We start from the raw sequence: 25,388 nt of genomic DNA on the forward strand, positions 1-25,388 counted from the left end.
TAACTCCCTCTTGAATATATCCAATGAACTGGCATCAACAACTCACTGCGGCAGGGAATTCCACAGGTTAACAACTCTGTGAGTGAAGAAGTTTATCCTCATCTCAGTCCTGAATGGCCTACCCCTTATCCTAAGACTATATCCCCTGGTTCTGGACTTCCCCAACATCGGGAACATTCTTCGCGCAAAACTTGTATTTAAATAGCGTCTTTAACATAATAAAAAGTCCCAAGGCGCTTCACAGAGTATTATAAGACAACAAATTTGACACCGAGCCACATAAGAAGAAATTAGGGCAGGTGACCAAAAACTTGGTCAAAGACGCAGGTTTTAAGGAACGGCTTAAAGGAGGAAAGAGGTAGAAAGGCGGAGAGGTTTAGGGAGAGAATTCCAGAGCTTCGGGCCTAGGCAGCTGAAAGCATGGCCACCAATGGTTGAACGGGTATAATGTTTGTGTGAGTTAGGACATGGGCTGTTGAGTTTTGGATGACCTGAAGTTTACGTAGGGTAGAATGTGGGAGGCCAGCCAGGAGAGCATTGGAATAGTCAAGTCTAGAAGTAACAAAGGCATGTTAAACGTAAACTCTATCTTCATGTTAAATGTAACTCTATCCAAATTCTTTCTTGTTTGGAAAAAATAGTAAAAAGTCAAAAAACATGACAGACGTTGGCCAGAATATCCTTAGAGCTGACCCCCCCTTCACCATTGTAACTTCATCGGAGGTGTGGTGTAAATCATCAGAAACATAAGAACATAAGAACATAAGAAAGAGGAGCAGGAGTAGACCATTTGGCCTTTCAAGCCTGCTCTGCCATTCAACAAGATCGTGGCTGATCTTCTACCTGAACTCCACCTTCCCGTACTATCCCCACATCCCTTAATTCCTTTAACTCCCAAAAATTTATCAACCTCTGTCTTGAATATACTCAATGGCTGAGCACCCACAGCTCTCTGGAGTAGAGAATTCCAAAGATTCACAACCAGTTGAGTAAGAAGTTTCTCCTCATCTCAGTCCTAAATGGCTGACCACCTATTCTGAGACTGTGACCCCATTTTCTAGATTCCCCAGCCAGGGAAACATTTTCTTAGCATTAAACCTGTAAAGACCCTTAAGAATTTTAGATATTTCAGTTAGATCACCTCTCATTCTTCTAAATTTTCGGAACTATAGGCCTAGTCTACTCAATCTCTCCTCATCCCAGGAACCAGTCTAGTGAACCTTTATACACTCCCTCTAAGGCAAGTATGTCTTTCCTTAGGTAAGGAGACCAGAACTGTACACAGTACTCCAGGTATGGCCTCACCAATGCCCTGTATAATTGCAGTAAGACTTCTTTACTCTTATACTCTAATCCCTTTGTAACAAAAGCTAACATACCATTTGCTTTCCTAATTGCTTGCTGTAGCTGCACGTTAACTTTGTAATTCATATACAAGGACGCCCAGGTCCCTCTGGCAAACATTTCCAATCTCTCACCATTCAAAAAATATTCTGCTTTTTTGTTTTACCTACCAAAGTGGACAATTTCACACTTCCTCACATTGTATTCCATTTGCCATGTTCTTGCCCACTCAGTCAACCTGTCTATACCTCTCTGCAACCTTTTTGCATCCTACTTACAGCTTACTTTCCCACCTAACTTTGTATCGACAGCAAATGTGGATATGTTACACTCAGTCCCTTCATCTAAGTCAGTAATATAGATTGTGAATAGCTGAGACCCAAGCACCGATCCTTGCAGTACACCACTAGTTACAGCCTGCCAATCCGAAAAAGTCCCACTTATTCCTACTCTCTGTTTTCTGTCCATTAACCAATTCTCAATCCATGCTAATATATTACTCCCAATCCCGTGAGTCCTAATTTTGTGGAATAACCTCTTGTTTGGCACCTTATCAAATACTTTTTGAAAATCCAAATACACTACATCCACCGGTTCCCCCTTATCCATCCTACTCGTTACATCTTCAAAAAACTCTTAACAGATTTGTCAAACACGATTTCCTTTTCATAAAACCATGTTGACTCTGTTTAATCACAGTACGATTTTCTAAGTGCCCTGTTATCAGGTCCCTAATATCAGATTATAGCATTTTTCCTACAACTGATGTCAGGCTAACTGGCCTATAGTTCCCCGTTTTTTCTCTTCCTCCTTTTTTAAATAGCAGGGATATGTTTGCTACCTTCCAATCCTTGGGGACTGCTCTAGAATCTAGGGAATTCTGGAAGATTAATACCAGTGCATCCACTATCTCTGCAGCTACTTCTTTTAATATCCTAGGACGCAGGTCGTCAGGGGCTTCCACCATAGTTCCGGCAAAGCTACGGCAGCAGAGCTCCTGGGAAAGGCCTGGCCATAAATTTAAGTTATGATTAGTAAATTTAAACAGATATATTAGAAAAAAACTTTATTCAAAGGATGATAAACATAAGAACATAAGAAATAGGAGCAGGAGTAGGCCATTTGGTCCCTTGAGCCTGCTCCGTCATTCAATACGATCATGGCTGATCTGATCATGGATTCAGTTCCACTTCCCTGCCTGCTCCCCATACCCTTTGCTCCCTTATCACTCAAAAATCTGTCTATCTCCACCTTAAATATGTTCAATGACCCAGCCTCCTCAGTTCTCTGGAGCAGAGAATTCCACAAATTTACAACCCTCTGAGAGAAGAAATTCCTCCTCATCTCAGTTTTAAATAGGCAACCCCTTATTCTGAAACTAAGGCCACTAGTTTTAGTTTCCCCAATGAATGGAAACATCCTCTCTTCAACTACCTTGTTGAGCCCCCTCATTATTGTCTATGTTTCAATAAGATCACCTCTCATTCTTCGGAACTCCAATCAGTACAGCCCCAACCTGCTCAACCTTTCTTCATAAGTCAACCACTTCATCTCAAGAATCAACCTAGTGAACCTTCTCTGAACTGCAAGTATATCCCTCCTTAAATAAGGAGCTCAAAACTGTATGCAGTACTCCAGGTGCGGCCTCACCAATACCCTGTACAGTTGTAGCAGGACTTCTCTGCTTTTATACTCTAGCCCCCTTGCAATAAAGGCCAACATTCCATTTGCCTTACTGATTACTTGCTGTACATGCATAGTAACTTTTTGTGTTTCATGCACGAGGTCCCTCTGTACTGCAGCATTTTGTAATTTTTCTCCATTTAAAAAATAATTTGATTTTATTTTCTGCCAAAGTGGATAACACTTTCTCTCATTATAATCCACTGCCAAATTTTTGCCCACTCACTTAGCCTGTCTATATCCCTTTGCAGATTTTTTGTGTCCTTCTCACAACTTGCTTTCCCACCATCTTTGTCTCATCAGCAAACTTGGCTACATTACACTTGGTCCTTTCATCCAAATCATTAATATAAATTGTAAACATTTGAGGCCCCAGCATCAATCCCTGTGGCACCCCATTAGTTACTGTTTGCCAACCAGAAAATTACCCATTTATCCCGATTCTCTGTTTTCTGCTATTTAGCCAATCCTCTATCCATACTAGTATATTACCCCTAACACCGTGAACTTTCATCTTGTGCCGTAATCTTTCATGTGCCACCTTATCGAATGCCTTCTGAAAATCTAAATACATCACATCCACTGGTTCCCCCTTCTCCACTCTGCTCGTTACATCCTCAAAGAACTCCAACAACTTTGTCAAACATGATTTCCCTTTTATAAAACCATGTTGACTCTGCTTGACTAAATTATGCTTTTCCAAATGTCCTGCTACTGCTTCCTTAATAATGGACTGCAGCATTTTACCATTGACGGATGTTGGGCTAACTGGTCTATAGTTTCCTGCTTTCTGGCTGTCTTCTTTTTTAAATCATCATCATTGGCAGTCCCTCGGAATTGAGGAAGACTTGCTTCCATTCCTGAAGTGAGTTCTTTGGTGGCTGAACAGTCCAATATGAGAGCCACAGACTCTGTCACAGGTGGGACAGATAGTCATTGAGGGAAGGGGTGGGTGGGACTGGTTTGCTGCACGCTCTTTCCGCTACCTGCGCTTGATTTCTGCATGCTCTTGGCGTTGAGACTCGAGGTGCTCAGCGCCCTCTCGGATTCACTTCCTCCACTTAGGGTGGTCTTGGGCCAGGGACTCCCAGGTGTCAGTGGGGATGTTGCACTTTATCAGGGAGACTTTGAGGTTGTCCTTGTAGCATTTCCGCTGCCCACCTTTGGCTCGTTTGCCATGAAGGAGCTCCGAGTAGAGCACTTGCATTGGGAGTCTCGTGTCTGGCATACGGACTATGGTCTGCCCAGCGGAGCTGATCGAGTGTGGTCAGTGCTTCAATGCTGGGGATGTTAGCCTGAATGAGGACACTGATGTTGATGCGCCTGTCCTCCCAGGGGATTTGTAGGATCTTGCGGAGACATCATTGATGATATTTCTCCAGCAATTTGAGGTGTCTACTGTACATGGTCCATGTCTCTGAGCCATACCGGAGGGCAGGTATTACTACAGCTCTGTAGACCATGAGCTTGGTGGCAGTTTTGAGGGCCTGGTCTTCAAACACTCGTTTCCTCAGGCGACCGAAGGCTGCACTGGTGCACTGGAGGCAGTGTTGGATCTCGTCGTCGATGCCTGCTCTTGTTGATAGGCCAGATCCAAGACCACCCCAACCTCTGTCGTTGAGCTACAGTACGTGGACGACGCCTGAGTCTGCGCACATACAGAGGTTGCACTACAGGACATAGTCGACATATTTACTGAGGCATACGAAAGCATGGGCCTTACGCTAAACATCCATAAGACAAAAGTCCTCCATCAGCCTGTCCTCACAGCACTGCCCCCAGTCATCAAGATCCACGGCGCGGCCCTGGACACAGTGGATCACTTCCCATATCTCGGGAGCCTCCTTTTTTAAATAGGGGCATTACATTTGCAGTGTTCCAATCTGCTGTGACATCCCCAGAATCCAGGGAAATTTGGTAGATTACAACAAATGCATCGACTATCTCTGCAGCCATTTCTTTTAAGACCTTAGGATGCAGGCCATCAGGTCCAGGGGACTTGTCCACCTTTAGTCCCATTATTTTACCGAGTACTTGTTCTTTAGTGATAGTGATTGCTTTAAGTTCTTCCCTCCCTATAGCCCCTTGATTATCTATTATTGGGATGTTTTTAGTGTCTTCTACCGTGAAGACTGATACAAAATATTTGTTCAAAGTCTCTGCCATTCCCTGTTCCCTGTTATTAATTCCCCAGTCTCATCCTATAATGGACCAACATTTACTTTAGCCACTCTCTTCCTTTTCATATACCTGTAGAAACTCTTACTATCTTTTTTTATAGTTTTTGCTAGTTTACTTTCATAATATATCTTCCCTCTCTTTATTATTTTTTTAGTCGTTCTTTGCTGATTTTTAAAAGTTTTCCAATCCTCTGACGTCCCATTAATCTTGGCCACTTTGTGGGCTGCCACAGTTGGTATAATCTGCTTTAGTGGCACATTGTAGTGATCCAAAAGTATTAACAATACAATTATCATATAATGAACCGGTCTGAAAATATTAAAGTTAAAGCCTGTCAGTGAGAGGGGAGAAAACTTTGTGAAGAGTTGTATCAAAGCAAACCTTAGTGATAACTGACAATTCCGTATCATATCCTTAGCGACTACATACAGATACATAGAAGTTACATATCATACAATAAATATGCACTGTTCCAGTGAAACATGACTCAATTTTCTGTCTTTCTTCACATTTGTACTACCTCATGTCAGGCAGCATCCGAATGAATCTGCCCAATTTTGCACTAGAAGCCCTTGCCATGAATCCCTTCATGTAGTGAAAATAAAGGGTAAAATCCTATTAATAAAGCTAGTCCCTAAGGGGGGAAAAAAATCAGTTGACAGATCCTGAACACATATTGGGCCCAAGTTTCCACATGATTTGCGCCTGATTTTTAGGAGCAACTGGTGGAGAACGGACTATCTTAGAAATCGCAATTCTCCACATTTTTTTTTCTGCAGTTCTAGTCAGGTAGAACAGTTCCACTTTGGAACAGAATTTTTTCTTCAAAAGGGGGCGTGTCCGGCCACTGACGCCTGATTTCAAAGTTTCCACAGTGAAAACGTACTCCAAACTAACTTAGAATGGAGCAAGTGAAGATTTTTGTAGAACTGAAAAAACCTTGTCTACACATTAAAAAATCAGGCGCAGGTTACAAATTAGGCGTCCAGAACAAGGTGGCGGGGGGGGAGGGGGGGTGAAGGGAAGTCATTAAATTCTACAATAAATCCTTATTTATACTTATACAAATAAATCCAACCTGAATAAACATTTATAAGCAAAGAAAAGATTAAATAAACCATCTTCCTACCTGTGTGAAAGTGCTTCAGCCAGCCTCACAAGTTCATTCGTTCATTCCCGACGGCGGGCGGGCGGGAGGGAGGGGAGTGTGGGCCCGCCCGCCCGAACGCAGCGGGTGGGGGAGGAAGACGTTCCAGACGGCGGGAGGGAGGGAGGGAGGGGAGTGTGGGCCCGCCCGCCCGAACGCAGCGGGGGGGGAGGAAGACGTTCCAGACGGCGGGAAGGAGGGAGGGAGTGCAGGCCCGCCCGCCCGCCCGAACACAGCGGTGGGGGGGGGGGGGGGAGGAAGACGTTCCAGACGGCGGGAGGGAGGGAGGGAGTGCGGGCCCGCCCGCCCGCCCGAACACAGCGGTGGGGGGGGGGGGGGGGAGGAAGACGTTCCAGACGGTGGGAGGGAGGGAGTGCGGGCCCGCCCGCCCGAACGCAGCGGGTGGGGGAGGAAGACGTTCCAGACGGCGGGAGGGAGGGAAGGAGGGAGGAAGTGCGGGCCCGCCCGCCCGCCCGAACGCAGCGGGGGGGGGAGGAAGACGTTCCAGACGGCGGGAGGGAGGGAGGGAGGGAGTGCGGGCCCGCCCGCCCGCCCAAACGCAGCGGGGGGGGGCGGAGGAAGACGTTCCAGACGGCGGGCGGGAAGGAGACAGTGAGAAGGCTGCAAGAAGCCTCAGTGCTGATGTGCTGATGGCAATGTGCTTTTATTAAAAAATGTTCAAAAATTAAACAGCTACAAAGAACTACAAAAATGGCCAAGTGCCAATATTTCCTTCACACTGCGCGTGCGCGAACGCTCCAACACGCACGCGCAGGGTTGCCGGCAGGAAAAAAACTAATTTAAATAGTGCCTGCCCCCTCCCACTTACAAAATCGGCGCGAGTGTAGGCTCCGCCCCCCCTGGGCGCCACGCCAAACAGACAAGGAGCTGCAGGGCTCTCCAGAATCGCGAGTTTTTTTTCCGGCGCCGTTTTAGGTGCGAAAAACGGGCGCCCAGCTCGGAGGGGCGCCCGTTTTTTATCGTGTGGAAACTTGGGCCCATTATCTTAATGTTGAGCCTCTTCACAATTTGGAGGAGAATGTTATCTTTATGGTTGGCCCATAATTCCACTTCTTCCCTTGGTATCTGCTGCACATAGCACACCCAGTGGAGAATTTATCAAACTGTGATCTGGGAGCCTCCTTTTAAAATAAGCAGGATGTTAATTCGCTATGTTAACACGTAGAGACACAAGCAAGGAATTGTAATGGTGGGATAGTGTTGCACATAAAAGTGGTAAATACAAAAACCTTACTCGTGAATGAGAAAACCAAACTCAGAGCAAAAGAAGGCAACACTCAAAGCTTTAATGGAATCAGTTTATCAGCAGCTGTTTGAACAGTTTGGAGATCACCAAGTCCCTTTGAGCTCTGGAGTTTTTCTAATAGCGTAACCTCCTGTCTCACTGCTGTGCACTATCTGTTGCCTGGCACAGCTAACAAGAGTTTTCAATGTTGACTGGTCTTGCTTCTGTAACTGAGGGTAGCACTGAGGATTTGTTTACAAATGCTGGGGATATCCTATGGGTATAGTTGTACATTTGATGAATTCTGTAAGAAAGCTTCTATAATCCTACGACCTTATACATGAATATTATCAGATAACTGTGTCCCTGATGTCAGAAACTATTTTAATAAATGTTCTGTATCTGCAAAATGCATTGATCACACACACAAACATACAAACACATACACATACACACACACACGGATGCGGCGCACAAATGCACAGACATGTACCGATGGACACATACACATGCACGTGCGAGCACACACATGTATGTTTGTGCACACATACGCACAGATTTTTGTGAAGGAACTATGTGGGCCAGGTAGGGAAGGATATGTTTCAAGGTTTGACATCTCATGTCAGTTCAATTTTAGGTCCTTTTCCACAGTTGGAAGGACAATCCGCCTGGCTGCAAAACAGGCAGTTGATCCACTATCAGCAGTTTAATGCCCAGCGGCAAATGTAAAATCTAGTCCGAGGTTTCCAACATTGGGAGAGGGGTCGTCCAGGTTGCTTTGCGTTGTGTGTCTGCTCGATATTGCTATTGAAACTGTCAACAAGTTCAAAAAGAACATTTACAATTTCACAAGGAATACCGAGCATGGAAATCATAGAGTGCTGGAATTGTAGAATGTTGGAATCACAGAATGTTGCAGCACAGAGACAGACCATTTGGCCCACCAGATCTATGCAAGGGTTTCTCTCCATCTGAACCACTTCATGTAATCCCATTCTTCTGCTCCCCATAACCATCCATATTCATATTTATCAAGCAATTCTCCTTCTAAAGATTTTATGGACTCTGCTTCAACAGTGCCTTCATGAATGTGTTTACAATGTTGCTACACACAGTGACAAGTGGGATTCGGCCCTCTGTGCGGTACTGTCATTGACCCACTGTCATTAACTGTGAATTTTGTCACCCTCTCAGTCTCGCTGTGATATCTGACCTCTGCCTGCAGCAAGCTTCTAGCAGACTATTATTTTTTTCCCATTCCTCTCACATTGGTTCTGGAAGCTGGATCAGACAGATCTGAGCGCAGACGACAAACCAGTCCTTGGGGGATGGTAATCAGCTCGCTTTCAGTTTTCCCTTTTACTCACTGTTGCTTCAGCAACCAAAGAAAAGCAGCGGATAGAAACTGATTGCAGAAACCGCCACAGTCACTTTCACTTCCCCGACACCTGTGACAAACCGTTTGCAGCAAGGCACTTCAGCTGCGAGTTTTGTTGCACAAGGATTAAAAATAAATATATAAAGAATAACAGATACCCAAGAGTGTTAGCAAGCCAGTAATTCCTATCCAGTGATCAGAGAAGAGATTAAAAAACTTCTCAAACTTCCCTTTTGCAGTTCAGAGGATTGATTTGTAAAGTTCAATTTCTTTTTAATATATATAATATATGTTCACATATCGTGTTGTTGGTTGGGGGCAGTTTGATTCTATTTGAGCTGCTTTTGTTTTGCTGACACTGATACCCGGGGTGAGAATTGTCAGACGGGAGGTGGGCAAATGTGTCAGATATCCGTCACTTTGAGTCCTTGACCCTTTTAGTGCCTGCATGCTTTATTGACTATTTATTTAATTGAGGTGATAACGACATGGAGACATCAGATGATCCCATTTCACATCCTGATTGACACCAAGTCTTAGTCACACCAGGATAGAGCCGTGACCCAGGTTTGCAAGGAACTACCCTAACGTGGATATCCATTTAAAGCAAGAAGCTTTAAACAATTCCAGGTGCTGTATAAATCTTATTGATGTGCTTTTTTCCCTGCTTTTTTGATGTTTTAACCTACTTTGCCATCTACTTCTATGCCAGTTAATATGGGGATGTTATTTATGCCCCCCTCTTTTCAGACTGGGCACAATGGGTTTCCCATTAGAGATTACCCTCTATCTCAGTTTCTTGGAAGAAAAGAAGGAACAATACTGGGCTGGTGAGGCTCCAATGTAGGCCATAGTGCCACCTGCTGGCACCTGTGTCTCAGGGCATACAGGCAGAGATTGTATTTGGCGAAGGACCACTGCCTGCAGAGGATTCACCTTATGAAGAAAGTTGTCACAGAGCTATGCCACTTGCTGCTAGCAGATCTATAGTGCACCTCCTGTGTAGACACCATGGGAAACCAACATCAACATAACAGAGCAATGCAATTTTACCTAATGGCAGATTCCCCCTTTATCAATAGCCAGCCAGACATCAAAATTCACATCTGAATGTGCAGCTAGTCTGCAACCAGCTGGACACGATCATGCAAGGAAATTCTCATCTCCCCAGCAGCTGCCATTATGCCTTTGACATTAAGGAACTCCACAGTGCAGCCCAACTCTTGGCTGACTCCACAGAGACATATGCCATCTACCACAGCCTCGACTAATGACACCAGTGTGGTTTCCCAGGATCCCACCTGAGCACTACTACAATGAGGCTCATTCATCCACCAGAACATCATCATCCACATCTTAGCCATATTGGGGGAAAGAGAGAGAAAGAAAGAAGGACTTGCATTCTGCAGTGACAGAAGGTGGGTAGTGGTGTTCCACAAGGATTAGTGCTGGGACCACTGCTGTTCACAAATTATATTAACGATTTAGACTTTGGAATGAAAAACACAATTTCTAAATTTGCGGATGACACCAAATTGGGGAGGTAGTCAATACCGAGGAGGACTACAACAAATTACAGGAGGACCTTAATAAACTTGCAGAATGGGCAAATAATTGGCAAATGAAGTTCAACACAGATAAATGTGAAGTATTATATTTTGCTAGGAAGAATAGGGAGGTCACTTATTACTTGGAGGGTGCGAGTCTAGGTGGGGTAGAGGGATCTCGGAGTACAAATACACATCACTAAAAGATGTATCACAGGTTAGCAAGGCCATAAAAAAGCAAACCAAACACTAAGGTTTATTTCTAAAGGTATAGAATTGAAAAGTAGGGAAGTCATGCTAAACCTGTATAGAACTTTGGTTAGACCACACTTAGAGTATTGGGTACAGTTCTAGTCGACATATTATAAAAAAGATATAGAGGGGTGACCTTATAGAGGTCTTTAAAATTATGAAAGGTCTTGATAGAATGGATATAAAGAGAGGGTTTCCACTTATGGAGAAGAGCATAACTAGAGGCCATTAATATAAGATAGTTACCAAGAAATCCAATAGGGAATACAGAAGAAACTTCTTTACCCAAAAAGTGGTGAGAATGTGGAACTCGCTACCACAGGGAGTGGTTGAAGCGAATAGCATGGATGCATTTGAGGGGAGGCTAGACAAACATGAGGGAGAAGGGAATAGAGGGTTATGCGGATAAATTTAGATGAAGAAAGATGGGAGGAGGCTCGAGTGGAGCATAAATGCCAGCATGAACTGGTTGGGCCGATTGGCCTGTTTCTGTGCCGTATATCCTATGTAATCCTATGTGATTTATATGGAGCCTTTCATGACCTCAGGATGCCCCAAACGCTTTACAATCAAGGAAGTACTTTTGAAGTGTAGTCACTGTTGTAACATAGAGACATGCACCAGCCAATTTTTGCACAGCAAGGTCCCATAAACAGCAATGATATAATGACCTTATAATCTGTTTTAGTGATGTTGCTTGAGGGATAAATATTGGCCAGGACACTGGGAGAACACCCCTGCCCTTCTTCAAATAGTGCCATGGGATCTTTTACATGCCCGATAGATCAGATACCTCTAACAGTGCAGCACTCCCTTAGTACTACACTAAAGTGCCAGCCCAGATTAGTACTCAAGTCTCAGAGTAGGACTTGAACCCATAACCTTCTAACTCAGTGGCGAGAATGCTACCACTGATCTAAGGCTTACACTGCCTGTACGGATCTGGGGGAGTCCTGGAGTAAAGTCTGGTGAGTGTCTCAAGGATTGTGTCCTGTGCTGCATGCTACACAACTCTGCCTTACAAAGAGGTCTCTCCATGAAGCTCCCTCAAGGATATAGTTGTTTCAAGTTTTAAAAGTCTACAAGGAGTGGTGTGGCAGGTGCTGAAGTGGAGGAAGAGCATCCGGGAGGGCGCTGAGCACCTCGAGTCTCGTTGCCAAGAGCATGTGGAAAACAAGCGCAGAAAGCGGAAGGAGTGTGTGGCAAACCAGGCTCCCACCCACCCTTTCCTTCAAACACTGTCTATCCCACCTGTGACAGAGACTGCAATTCCCATATTGGACTGTACAGTCACCTGAGAACTCACTTTTAGAATCGAAGCAAGTCTTCCTCGATTTCGAGGGGCTGCCTATGATGATGACTTTTTGTTGACTTCAAGTCTTCTGCACAAGCCAGTTGCTCCCAGTCACGAGTGCACTAATAGGCCTTTCTCTTGGAATCGAGCATGACTGGGAGAATGAGCAGAGGCCACGCTGAACAGGACAAGCTGCCAGAAAAGAGAGGAGCAGGAGTGGGAGAAGGGCACTCAGCAGGTGGCCATGTAGGCCCAGGGTGTTCAGGGAGCAACTGAACCTCAGTGACGACCAACATTTGAGATGTCTACGCTTCACTACCCCAGTGGCTGCAGCGTGGCTGATGGAAGGCTGCTGACTTTCAGTGGAGGAGACTGCAGCTGGTCTTGGAGGATGATCTCAAGCAACTCTGGGCCTAGAAGGCCCGGCTTTAGACTGCACCATCTCAGCATCAGCAGCAGCAGTCTGAGCTGAGAGGCAACAGCAAGCACACTGGCGGAATGGCAGGGGTGGAAGGACAAATGCCGTCACCTTGAGAGAGGACAGCAGGCTCGTGCTCCACAGAGTGTGGCCAAGTGCGGCATCAAGGAGCCCTAGTAAAATTGAAGTCAATGAGAATCAGGGGGAAAACTCTCCACTGGCTGGAGTCATACCTAGCACAAAAGAAGATGGTTGTGGTTGTTGGAGGTCAATCATTTCAGCCCCAGGACATCACTGCAGGAGTTCCTCAGGGCAGTGTCCTAGGCCCAACCATCTTCATCTACTTCATCAATGACTTTCCCTCCATCATAAGATCAGAAGTGAGGATGTTCTCTGATGATTGCACAGTGTTCAGTTCCATTCACAACTCCTCAGATAATGAAGCAGTCCGTGCCCGCATGCAGCAAGACCTGGACGACATTCAGGCTTAGGCTGATAAATGGCAAGTAAGATTCGCATCACACAAGTGCCAGGCAATGACCATCTCCCACAAACGAGTGTCTAACCATCTCCCCTTGATATTCAATGGCATTACCATTGCCGAATCCCCCATCAATATCCTGGGGGGTCACCATTGACCAGAAACTTATCTAGACCAGCCACATAAATACTGTGGCAAAAAGTGCAGGTCAGAGGCTGGGTATTCTGCGGTGAGTGTCTTACCTCCTGACTCCCCAAAGCCTGTCCACCATCAACAAGGCACAAGTCAGGAGTGTGATGGAATACTCTCCACTTGCCTGGATGAGTGCAGCTCCAACAACACTCAAGAAACTCAACACCATCCAGGACAAAGCAGCCCACTTGATTGACACCCCACTCACAACCTTAAACCATTCACTCCCTCCATAACCGCGCACTGTGTCTGTAGCGCATTCCATCTACAGGATGCACTGCAGCAACTCGCCAAGGCCTCTTCGGCAGCAGCTCCCAAACCTGCGACCTCTGCCACCTGGAAGGACAGTAGCAGGTGCATGGGAGCACCATCACCTCCAAGTTCCCCTGCAAGTTACACACCATCCTGACTTGGAAATATATCGCCGTTCTTTCATCGTTGCTGGGTCAAAATCCTGGAACTCTCTCCCTAACAGCACTGTGGGAGTTTTGCACCACACAGACTGCAGCGGTTCAAGAAGGCGGCTCACCACCACCTTCTCAAGGTCAATTAGGGATGGGCAATAAATGCTGGCCTTGCCAGCGACGGCCACAGCCTGGAACAAATTTTTAAAAAACCACGGCCACTCTTCCCGGGCGGCGCTTCACCAATCCTAGTAATGTGTTGGAGGACTGATTGCTGGAATGCTGTGACACCCTGCAAGCAGCTTTGAACACTGATATCCACAGCCATGATGGCAGCAAGCCGACCTTGCATGACTTCAGTCTGACCTTCCACTGCAGTACTCAGACTTTTGGTTTGTTGCTTGTGCTGCAATGGAAGCTGAAACATCGGCCATCAGACGCTGCATCATTGTTGGGTCCTCAAGTGTGTTGATGGAGTTTGCTTCCAGTTCCATGCTAGAAAGGATGGTCTCCAAGCCATGTGCAAAGCCCTGTGCCAAGTTTGTGCTAGTCTCCTCCATGCACCTTGAGATTGCATGTAGGCTTTCTCGTAGGCTTTCCAATGCACCAAGTATTTTGTTGTGTACACCCATTAGCCATCCCCATCAAAGTCCTCATCTGAGTCCCCTGCAGCAGAACCTGTATGTGACCTCATTCTCCAGAGAGCTGGCACCTGCACTATCCTTGCCCCCACCCTGGCTGCAGTGCACTTGTGCCTGGTGTGTCACCATGTGCAGATCCCGCCTCTATCCTATCCACAGTGTCAGTATCTGAGCTGGTAGCTGCGACTGTGAAATCAAGTGATGGTGTGTCTTCATCATCATTGTCTTCATGCTCTTCCACCACTGCCTGGATGGTTTGCAGTTCTTGGGTATCTGAAAGGAGAAAGGCACAAGATAAGATAGTGGTGAGGGGAGAGGGGAAAGTAAGAGGTGCCGACACCATCTGCAGCTTGTAAGTCAGAAGAGATTGTGGGATGAAGGGGAAGTGGGATGTGAGAAGGAGGATCAGATAGCTTCAATGGATTCAGCCCTGCCGTGGCCACGGCCTCAGCAATGGCCTTTCAATAAAAGCCAGCACCATCTCCTCCATGGGGGTTAGAGCATGTAGGCATGTCTGTCCCCTTCCGGTTAGTTCCTGCTTCCTCCGGTTGTGCATCACTTTTTCCTGCAAGAGAGAGGGAAGTGTGAGAGTGAGATGAAACATATGAATGTTAGGTATGAGTCCTAATTAATAGAGATTATTGATAGGTGAGTAATGGGGGTGTGGTGATTTGAGTGGTGGCCGAGGCTAGTGGTGCAGTTGGTAGGATATGGCATTTGAAGATGCATTCTCTGACCTTGACCACTCGTGTGAGGTCATTAAACTTTTTGCAACACTGCATCCAGGTCTTTGGGGCTGCACTCCTGGCATTGACCTGTGCGGCTATTTGCTCCCACTCCCTTCTCACCATGTGTCTGGAAGGCCTCCTATCCCCCTTTGGATACAGGACATGTCTCCTCCTTTCCTCCTCTTCCACCAAGATTTCCAGTGCAGCATCAGAAAACCTGAGTGCCCATCTCTTCCATGTTTAGCCATTCTTCTCAGAGATTGATAGTTTTCTGTTAACCAAAGGTATAAAGGGATATGGGCCAAAGGTGGGTAAATGGAGTTAGGTCACAGATCAGCCATGATCTCATTGAATAGTGGAGCAGGCTTGAGGGGCTGAATGGCCTACTCTTGTTCCTATGTTCCCAAGTCAGATTAAGATCACCAAGGACTCCCAGCGCCTGTTTCAGCCACAATGCAACACAACGCCGCCCCCCCCCCCCCCCCCCCGGCTTTAAGAGGTGTAGGCTAGCTTTAAGCAGTGCAGGCTAGCTTTAAGTAATGCTAGCAAGTTACGATTTTGGGCCCCCTGTTGATGTATAGAAACATAGAAACATAGAAAATAGGTGCAGGAGTAGGCCATTCGGCCCTTCTAGCCTGCACCGCCATTCAATGAGTTCATGGCTGAACATGCAACTTCAGTACCCCATTCCTGCTTTCTCACCATACCCCTTGATTCCCCTAGTAGTAAGGACTTCATCTAACTCCTTTTTGAATATATTTAGTGAATTGGCCTCAACAACTTTCTGTGGTAGAGAATTCCACAGGTTCACCACTCTCTGGGTGAAGAAATTCCTCCTCATCTCGGTCCTAAATGGCTTCCCACTTATCCTTAGACTGTGTCCCCTGCTTCTGGACTTCCCCAACATTGGGAACATTCTTCCTGCATCTAACCTGTCTAACCCCGTCAGAATTTTAAACGTTTCTATGAGGTCCCCTCTCATTCTTCTGAACTCCAGTGAATACAAGCCCAGTTGATCCAGTCTTTCTTGAAAGGTCAGTCCCGCCATCCCGGGAATCAGTCTGGTGAACCTTCGCTGCACTCCCTCAATAGCAAGAATGTCCTTCCTCAGGTTAGGAGACCAAAACTGTACACAATACTCCAGGTGTGGCCTCACCAAGGCCCTGTACAATTGTAGCAACACCTCCCTGCCCCTGTACTCAAATCCCCTCGCTATGAAGGCCAACATGCCATTTGCTTTCTTAACCGCCTGCTGTACCTGCATGCCAACCTTCAATGACTGATGTACCATGTCACCCAGGTCTCTTTGCACCTCCCCTTTTCCTAATCTGTCACCATTCAGATAATAGTCTGTCTCTCTGTTTTTACCACCAAAGTGGATAACCTCACATTTATCCACATTATACTTCATCTGCCATGCATTTGCCCACTCACCTAACCTATCCAAGTCGCTCTGCAGCCTCATAGCATCCTCCTCGCAGCTCACACTGCCACCCAACTTAGTGTCATCCGCAAATTTGGAGATACTACATTTAATCCCCTCGTCTAAATCATTAATGTACAGTGTAAACAGCTGGGGCCCCAGCACAGAACCTTGCGGTACCCCACTAGTCACTGCCTGCCATTCTGAAAAGTCCCCATTTACTCCTACTCTTTGCTTCCTGTCTGACAACCAGTTCTCAATCCATGTCAGCACACTACCCCCAATCCCATGTGCTTTAACTTTGCACATTAATCTCTTGTGTGGGACCTTGTCGAAAGCCTTCTGAAAGTCCAAATATACCACATCAACTGGTTCTCCCTTGTCCACTCTACTGGAAACATCCTCAAAAAATTCCAGAAGATTTGTCAAGCATGATTTCCCTTTCACAAATCCATGCTGACTTGGACCTATCATATTACCTCTTTCCAAATGCACTGCTATGACATCCTTAATAATTGATTCCATCATTTTACCCACTACCGATGTCAGGCTGACCGGTCTATAATTTCCTGTTTTCTCTCTCCCTCCTTTTTTAAAAAGTGGGGTTACATTGGCTACCCTCCACTCCATAGGAACTGATCCAGAGTCAATGGAATGTTGGAAAATGACTGTCAATGCATCCACTATTTCCAAGGCCACCTCCTTAAGTACTCTGGGATGCAGTCCATCAGGCCCTGGGGATTTATCGGCCTTCAATCCCATCAATTTCCCCAACACAATTTCCCGACTAATAAGGATTTCCCTCAGTTCCTCCTCCTTACTAGACCCTCCGACCCCTTTTATATCCGGAAGGTTGTTTGTGTCCTCCTCAGTGAATACCGAACCAAAGTACTTGTTCAATTGGTCCGCCATTTCTTTGTTCCCCGTTATGACTTCCCCTGATTCTGACTGCAGGGGACCTACGTTTGTCTTTACTAAACTTTTTCTCTTTACATATCTATAGAAACTTTTGCAATCCGTCTTAATGTTCCCTGCAAGCTTCTTCTCGTACTCCATTTTCCCTGCCCTAATCAAACCCTTTGTCCTCCTCTGCTGAGTTCTAAATTTCTCCCAGTCCCCGGGTTCGCTGCTATTTCTGGCCAATTTGTATGCCACTTCCTTGGCTTTAATGCTATCCCTGATTTCCCTTGATAGCCACAGTTATCTGCATCCCAGAGTACTTAAGGAGGTGGCCTTGGAAATAGTGTATGCAGCCAACCAACAGCGCAGTTAGTTCTGGCTGCACACAGAAATCATAATAATGAGCAGGCAGCATGAAGATGCCGTGTTGCCTGCATTACATAGAACAGGCGTAAGGTAATCGCAATCCCCATGTCTATTTTCAAGGGATATCCAATTTAACCCTCTCTCTGAGTCAAGTGGAAAGCACTTCGTCTTTCTGCTCCATAATGATGCATATTTAGAATAAGGTCACCTCCTTTGAATGAATTTATAGACAGCAATCATTCTATAACTGCCCTAGATTTCAGTGCAGTTATAGGGAAGTGAACCAATCTACAGTATAGTATACCCTCAAGGAATCACTTTCTATCTGTTGCTGATTCCTTCTGTAGCCCAGGGTCATCCAAAGTCAATCCAGCAGCGGTTATGATTGGTCATTAATCACCTCTGACTGATACTGTGCTCTACACTTGGAATGGACACTGGGTAAAATAATGCAGACAAAAACCCAGAACCATTTAAGGAACATTTGAATACTGTAAGGAGGAGTCTATCGTTTTTTTTTGCTGGTCAGATAAGCTAGGAAAGGATTGATCTGTAGATATCTTGTGATTTTGAGAATTCTTCTTCAGAGATGGAGGTTCAGACGTGGGGAAGGCAAGTCAATACCGCTGATAAATTGAGTCGTAGCAACTTACTTGCATTTACTTGATCCAAATTCTGAACAATCCTGAATTTCCCCCTCTCGAAGCTTAACCTTCATTCCTTAAAGAGAATTAGCCCAGTGTCAGTCAGAGCTGATTGATGGTCATTCCACCAGTTCAGGAACTATCCCGTTCCACCCAGCAAATGATTGACTCTATTTGTACCTATTCTTATAGCCCCCAATCCCACTGCTAACTAGATCTTTATCCAGCAGTTTTTTATGTACATGGCCGTAAACTGCTTTTGGTGGGACTCCACTGTGCTGTGTAAAATAAAAATCTCTTATAATCTCAAGCCCTGCTCGAGTCTTTCTCATTTTACACACATGCCCTCCAGATCTGTGCTTACAGTTCAAATGAAATATGCCACACATACATGAATATAGGAATAGTAGGATAAAATAGGTTATCATGTGGCTAGAGAAATGGTGCAGGAGGGAGTGCTTCAGATTCCTGGGGCATTGGGACAAGTTCTGGGCATCTGTTTGGACGGGTTGCACCTCCACAGAGTTGGGACCAATGTCCTCGCGGAAGGCTAACTCGTACTGTGGGAGAGGGTTTGAACTAATCTGGCTGGGGGATGGGCACCACGATGAACCATTAGAGAGGTGCACACAATGTTCCCTATAATGTTTGGGCCTTGCATGGCCCCTATAAGGGCCATTCACAATATTGTGTGTGTGTGGTTTTTGCATTGAAAAGCCTGCAAGCCGATTGCGCGGGTTCCCTGGAGTGCGGCACAGCTTAAAGGCAATATTGGGTGCACAGAGGACTGGGAGAGACAAATAGCACTAGAGTAAAGAATAGTTCAGAAATAGGACGGATCAGATGAGGGGGCAAATTTGAATCAGCCTTAGTTGGGTTTTGAGTGCATATACATAAATGCACATAGCATGTACATAAGGTTGGTGAGCTGCAGGCACTTCACCACAGAGGACTATGATATAGTGGCAATAACAGAGGACTGGCTCAAAGAAAAGGAGGATTGAGAACTTAATATTCCTGGCTACAAGGTATTCAGGAAAGATAGGGAAGGAAAAATAGGAGGAGGGTGGCAGTTTAATCAAATAAACTATTATAGCACTGGAGAGGGATGATGTCGTTGAGGGGCCAAAGGCAGAGTCTATTTGGTTATAATTAAGGAACATTAGAAGAGCTATTACGCTATTGGGCTTATACTATAGGCCATCAAATAGTGGGAAGGAGATAGAGGAGCACATTCGTAGACTAATTTGCAGACAAATTACAGAAAGTGGCAAGAACTACAGTGTAGTGATAGTGAAGGATTTCAATTATCCTAATATCATCATAGGCAGCCCATCGTATCGAGGATGACTTACTTCCACGCCAAAAAGGGATGAATTCACATCATCATCATAGGCAGTCCCTCGAAATCGAGGAAGACTTGCTTCCACTCTAAAAGTGAGTTCTCAGGTGACTGAACAGTCCAATATGGGAATTGCAGTCTCTGTCACAGGTGAGACAGAAAGTCGTTGGAGGAAAGGGTGGGTGGGGAGCCTGGTTTGCCGCACGCTCCTTCCGTTGTCTGCGCGTGTTTTCCGCATGCTCTTGGCGACGAGACTTGAGATACTCAGTGCCCTCCCAGCTGCTCTTCCTCCACTTAGGGTGGTCTTTGGCCAGGGACTCCCAGGTGTCGGTGGGGATGTTGCACTTTATCAAGGAGGCTTTGAGGGTGTCCTTGAAATATTTCCTCTGCCCACCTGGGGCTTGCTTGCCGTGTAGGAGTTCTGAGTAGAGCGCTTGCTTTGGGAGTCTTATGTCGGGCATGCGAACAATGTGGCCTGCCCAGCAGAGCTGGTCAAGTGTGGTCAGTGCTTCGATGCTGGGGATATTGGCCTGGTCAAGAACACTGACTTTGGTGCGTCTGTCCTTCCAGGGGATTTGCAGGATCTTACAGAGATATCGTTGGTGGTATTTCTCCAGTGATTTGAGGTGTCTACTGTATATGGTCCATGTCTCTGAGCCATACAGGAGGGCGGGTATCACTACAGCCCTGTAGACCATAAGTTTATTGCCAGATTTGAGGGCCTGATCTTCGAACACTCTTTTCCTCAGGTGATCAAATGCTGCGCTGGCGCACTGGAGGCGATATTTCAATGAAGGACCTAATATTCCAGGTCCCGAACTACATGTTGAAGGATGGAAGATGTCTGTGCGAGGATTTTTTTAACGTGTGGCGGCTGTTGCACACCAGCCACCACATGGGCTTGACAGAGCTAGGTCTTGGTCCAGTGGCAAGGATTGATGGTGTTAGTAACAGTGTAAAGGGCAAAGAGAGGGAGGAAATTCTGAAATGTGTACAAGAGAACTTTCTTGATCAGTGTGTTTCCAGCCCAACGAGAAAACAAGCAGTGCTGGATCTAGTTCTGGGGAATGATGGACCATGTTTGAGTGGGAGAACATTGGGGAACAGTGACGCTGCCAATTTGAACACAGAAAATACCATTTCATACCTAACTGTAATAATTTTTTCTAAATGGTGTAATATTTTCACATTTTAATTTCCAATCCTGTTGCTCAGAGTTCAAGATGGTGGCCGAAAGATTGTCAAAAAATATTTTTGAGTGATTTGATTGGTTAACTTTGCCAATTTGCTTTGTTAAAAAAAATTATGCTTAGAAGTCCCTAGTTGGCAGTTGCTAGTTTCCCATTTTCATTGGTAAATTATCAAAATCTTGAGTTGTGATTTGTTCGGGTGTTATGAATATAAGAGTTGAGGTAATCATGTGCACTGAAAAATATTGCAGATAGACTGGATTAAGCCTGAGAGCCAAAACAGAGTCATTTACAAATATAAACTAGCAAACCTCTTGTGGAGTAGCTCACAGTGGGTCAAAGGGTTGGGGGGTTGGGGGTGCATATGGCAACTGATAGAATATAGAAAGAAGCCTGTTAGAGATGTGCTCTGAAAACATGAAGTAAATGTCTTTTGATTGTTTCCTGAAAAATTTTAGTCAATTAGGATTTCTCGTGTTACAGCCACATGCTGGATATCCAGCAGATGATGTCCAGCAGACCTCATGTGCTGTTGCTCATGGTGAGTCAGAGATTATGTTGTCCAATGGAGGCTAGTGCTTGGATGGGAATGGGTGTCCATCACCAGTGCAAAGACTTTGCAAAGAAATTTGTAAAAGGTCCCCATGAGTGCTTCTCTAGGCCCCACATGGGAACCTGGAGCCCCAGGCTTCCCTTCACGACTCTGAGCCTCCCCAACAATTTACCAATGGCTGGGAACTGTTCCTGAGGGTCTCCGGTTGAGGCCGCCTGCGAACCGCGCCCGACTCCGTCTGCCAGCCTGACGTCATTGGCACCATGTTCGGGCAGGGGTTGAACCTGGTATAATTAACTGAGGCCCGGAGTTTAAAATGGCTTGGGCCTCAGGTTGTAAAGCCGGGGAATCCAGACGCTTGCTCCGCTGGCCCCATGCTCGCCTGTCAATGGGCCCTGCAGGGAGCATCTAGTCAAGCTTGTTTTTTTCTCTGATTTATTTTTGCGTATATTGATGTCATACCAGAGTGATATTTCCATTTTAAGGGTAACCCAGGGTTATACCAGCGATCATATTTAACTGGAGTAAAAAAAAGAGAAACAAGGTTTACTCAATATCCCCCTTGTATTTGTAGAACAAAAGCCTTTTGTTTCCTGCTGACAGTAATGTGCCCTCTCACCAGTGTCAGACCTGTGAGTGCTGTGGTGTGCATTTGTCCCATTAAAATATTTTCATTATTCTGCAATGCCGATGCTAGCAGACTGTGCACCGAGGGAAAGTGTCGCCTCTCCGATTCTGACTGTGTACAGCTTTTCCCTCTCTCAGACATTGCCATCAACGTCTCCTGATCAGTAGCAATTAGAGTAAATGGATTCGTCTGTAGGCTTGAGAAGCACGGGATAAAGGTGACAATATAATTAAGGTTTTTAATTCTATGCCTGAATAGTTAAGTCCAGAATTCCTGATAATTAGCTGGCCATAATGAAAAATCTTTAGTTGCCATTTTCGCTCTTTGTTTCCAGTAACTGCTCATCTCAGCTGTCTACTTTGTCCTTTGATCTGAGTTCTGTCCACTAGTTTGGTGTCAATTAATTTACCGTTGCCAATTGAGACAGAGGAATGACATTCACTGTGCAGTTAAATTAAAATAAATGAATGGCTTGTGTTTACACTGCAGTTTCACTGACTCATGACAGAACTGCCGATGAAATTGTGCTTTGATGTACAAAGGCAGAAGTTTTCTGACACAAGTTTCCTGTGTTTTTTTTTAAGGCAGTATTTTCAGACACACTTTTTATAAACAAAAGGAAATCTGATTTGAGCTGAAGTCAAATTGAGTCTTTGAAACATCCTGACATAGTAGACACTTAAAACGGCAATGATTCCTCACCAGCCTGTTTCTCACTTAGATTGTTTTATTTAATACTCTATTTGCACTTACTCTGGGCTAATTCTACAAATCCTGCTCAAACACCACTTTTTGCAATATTTACATGGTAGCCACTGAAGACAATAGTCCACAGAATTACAGTGAGTTAGCTGATAAACTGGCAGTTTGAACTGGAAAGTGCATTGGGATGTCTTGAAGATCTGACGAGGTGCTGTATAAATGCAGGTTCTTCCCACTTTTGCTGTTGTGCACCTGATCTAATGTTTGTTTTGTGCCCCCGCCCCGCCGGTCGTGGTTTGTCCAAAGTGTAATGCCTCTGCTTCAGCCTTGAGCCCAGACTGAAGTGCCAGCTCTCATTCAATCAGCGGCATCCCTCAGCAATACATGCAGGCAGTACCGTATCGCACGTCACTGGGGCAATGCGGGTGAAGAAATGGCAGCATCTACGGTTAAAACGAGGCTATCTCCAAATAGGTAATGGATCTCTTGGCAATTTGTTTTTGAAACAGAGATGGGAGATAATTTAGATTAAAAAATATTCCCCCACCATCTTGTCTTTAAGATACCAGCTGTCCCAACTTCTAATCACGGGCCAGCTCTCAAGACTCAAGACTCGTTACCAGATATGAACAACGCGCCAGACACAGTTAAGTAGCACAAAAGTAGATTTGTTAAGACTGTATCAGATCAGCAAATACAGGTGGCCCTACTCTTCAAGATCAAGGCTTAAATTAAATCAAATAACTGGAATCAAACGCGCAGTTTCAGATACTGCTACTGCTTATGTATGTTCATTAAAAACCTGTGCTGCCTGGGAAGGAAGAGAAAGAAAGAGACAGAGAGAATGAGAAAGAAAGAAAGAAAGAGAGAGAGAGAGAGAGAGAGAGAGAGATACTTTAGCTAAGGTGAGGGAAGAGCAAAACAGTCACTAGGGGTTACATCTCAAACTGTACCCCAGGCTGTGCAGTCAAAATCTACCAGTATGGCCCACCTTTAGCTAGACCACCCACCCAGGGTGTCTGATTCCTAGGCTGTGTGATTGCTGCACTGACAACTGAACGAGTTGCACTAAAAACTGTCGGCAGTAAGTGGTCTTATTTCGAGAGGTTAATGGAAGACCTCTGTTCAAAGGCGAATTTTGGAGTAGCTGTCAGCCATTTTGTTTCTTATAAACCATTAATAATTATTTCACATTCTTATACGTTATCTTTACCAAACCATCCAGTCCATCACACTGAGCCCCTGTTATTAGCTCAGCTCAATCACTTCAAGACCCGCACATCACTTTAAGATTGTAGCTCCCACTCAATGAGAATCTTTACAGGCAACTGTCTCCAGAGCTCAGCTCAGTAACAGTCACTTTATAAATAAATTCCTGAGTGAATGTAATATTCAAATAATTATTTCTCTGCTCTAATAAACATCTAGCCTTCTGACAGTTATTAAATAAATATTTAATTGAGTTATTGAGTTAGATCATTAAATACTGACCAGATTTCATAGACGCATAATTTGCTGGCTGACATGTCTTCAACATATAAATAATGTTCGGCATTTCCGATCCCTTAGATCAACTTGTTATTAAATAAATATGCACAAAAATAACAACAGAGTTCAATAATATACAGAGAGACCAGAGGCCAATTGTTAATCGGTGTATAAGTGAATAATGATGAATTTCAAAATTAAATTTATGGATACGCTTTAATCAATAGCTCACTGGACAAATTAAACAAATTGCCACTTGCCTTGGTTTCATAATTCGTTCTTCACCCTGAGGGCCTCATTCTGTTCCTTTCTTTCCTGAATACTATTAATCACTGTTCTTTTCTGCTCAGTTCCTTTCTAGCAGGCCACGACTACCCTCATATTTTTTTTTATATTAGTTCCTGGGACATGGGTGTCGCTGGCCCCAGCCCCTTCCAAGCGACACCTGCTTCCTGGTCTGCATCCTGCCAATGCCCGACTAATGGGACACACAGTGACACATTGCTGCCCTCGATCTGTTCCTACACCACTAATCCAGCTCTGCAGCATCCATCCATTTTCTGGGCCCCGGCTTGCCCATGACCCTCCCACATTCCCTCAAGTCCAGCTGGATGCTGAAATTCCAAGGGTGGAGGTTGCTGCTGGATCTCAGTCTGGGTAACACTATACACCCCAACATCCTGCTAGATCCCAGTCTGGGTAGCACTATACACCCCAACATCCTGCTGGATCCCAGTCTGGGTAACACTATACACCCCAACATCCTGCTGGATCCCAGTCTGGGTAGCACTATACACCCCAACATCCTGCTGGATCCCAGTCTGGGTAGCACTATACACCCCAACATCCTGCTGGATCTCAGTCTGGGTAACACTATACACCCCAACATCCTGCTGGATCCCAGTCTGGGTAACACTATACACCCCAACATCCTGCTGGATCCCAGTCTGGGTAACACTATACACCCCAACATCCTGCTGGATCCCAGTCTGGGTAGCACTATACACCCCAACATCCTGCTGGATCCCAGTCTAGGTAGCACTATACACCCCAACATCCTGCTGGATCCCAGTCTGGGTAGCATTATACACCCCAACATCCTGCTGGATCTCAGTCTGGGTAACACCCCACATCCCATCATTTTGGAATGCAAAGATAACCCTTGGGTTCTCTTCTCCACTACAAACCGTCTTCTTAAACCCCTGTCTCCTACACC

The sequence above is a fragment of the Pristiophorus japonicus genome, chromosome 1 (assembly GCF_044704955.1).
Source record: "Pristiophorus japonicus isolate sPriJap1 chromosome 1, sPriJap1.hap1, whole genome shotgun sequence".
NCBI classification, from domain to species: Eukaryota; Metazoa; Chordata; class Chondrichthyes; family Pristiophoridae; genus Pristiophorus; species Pristiophorus japonicus.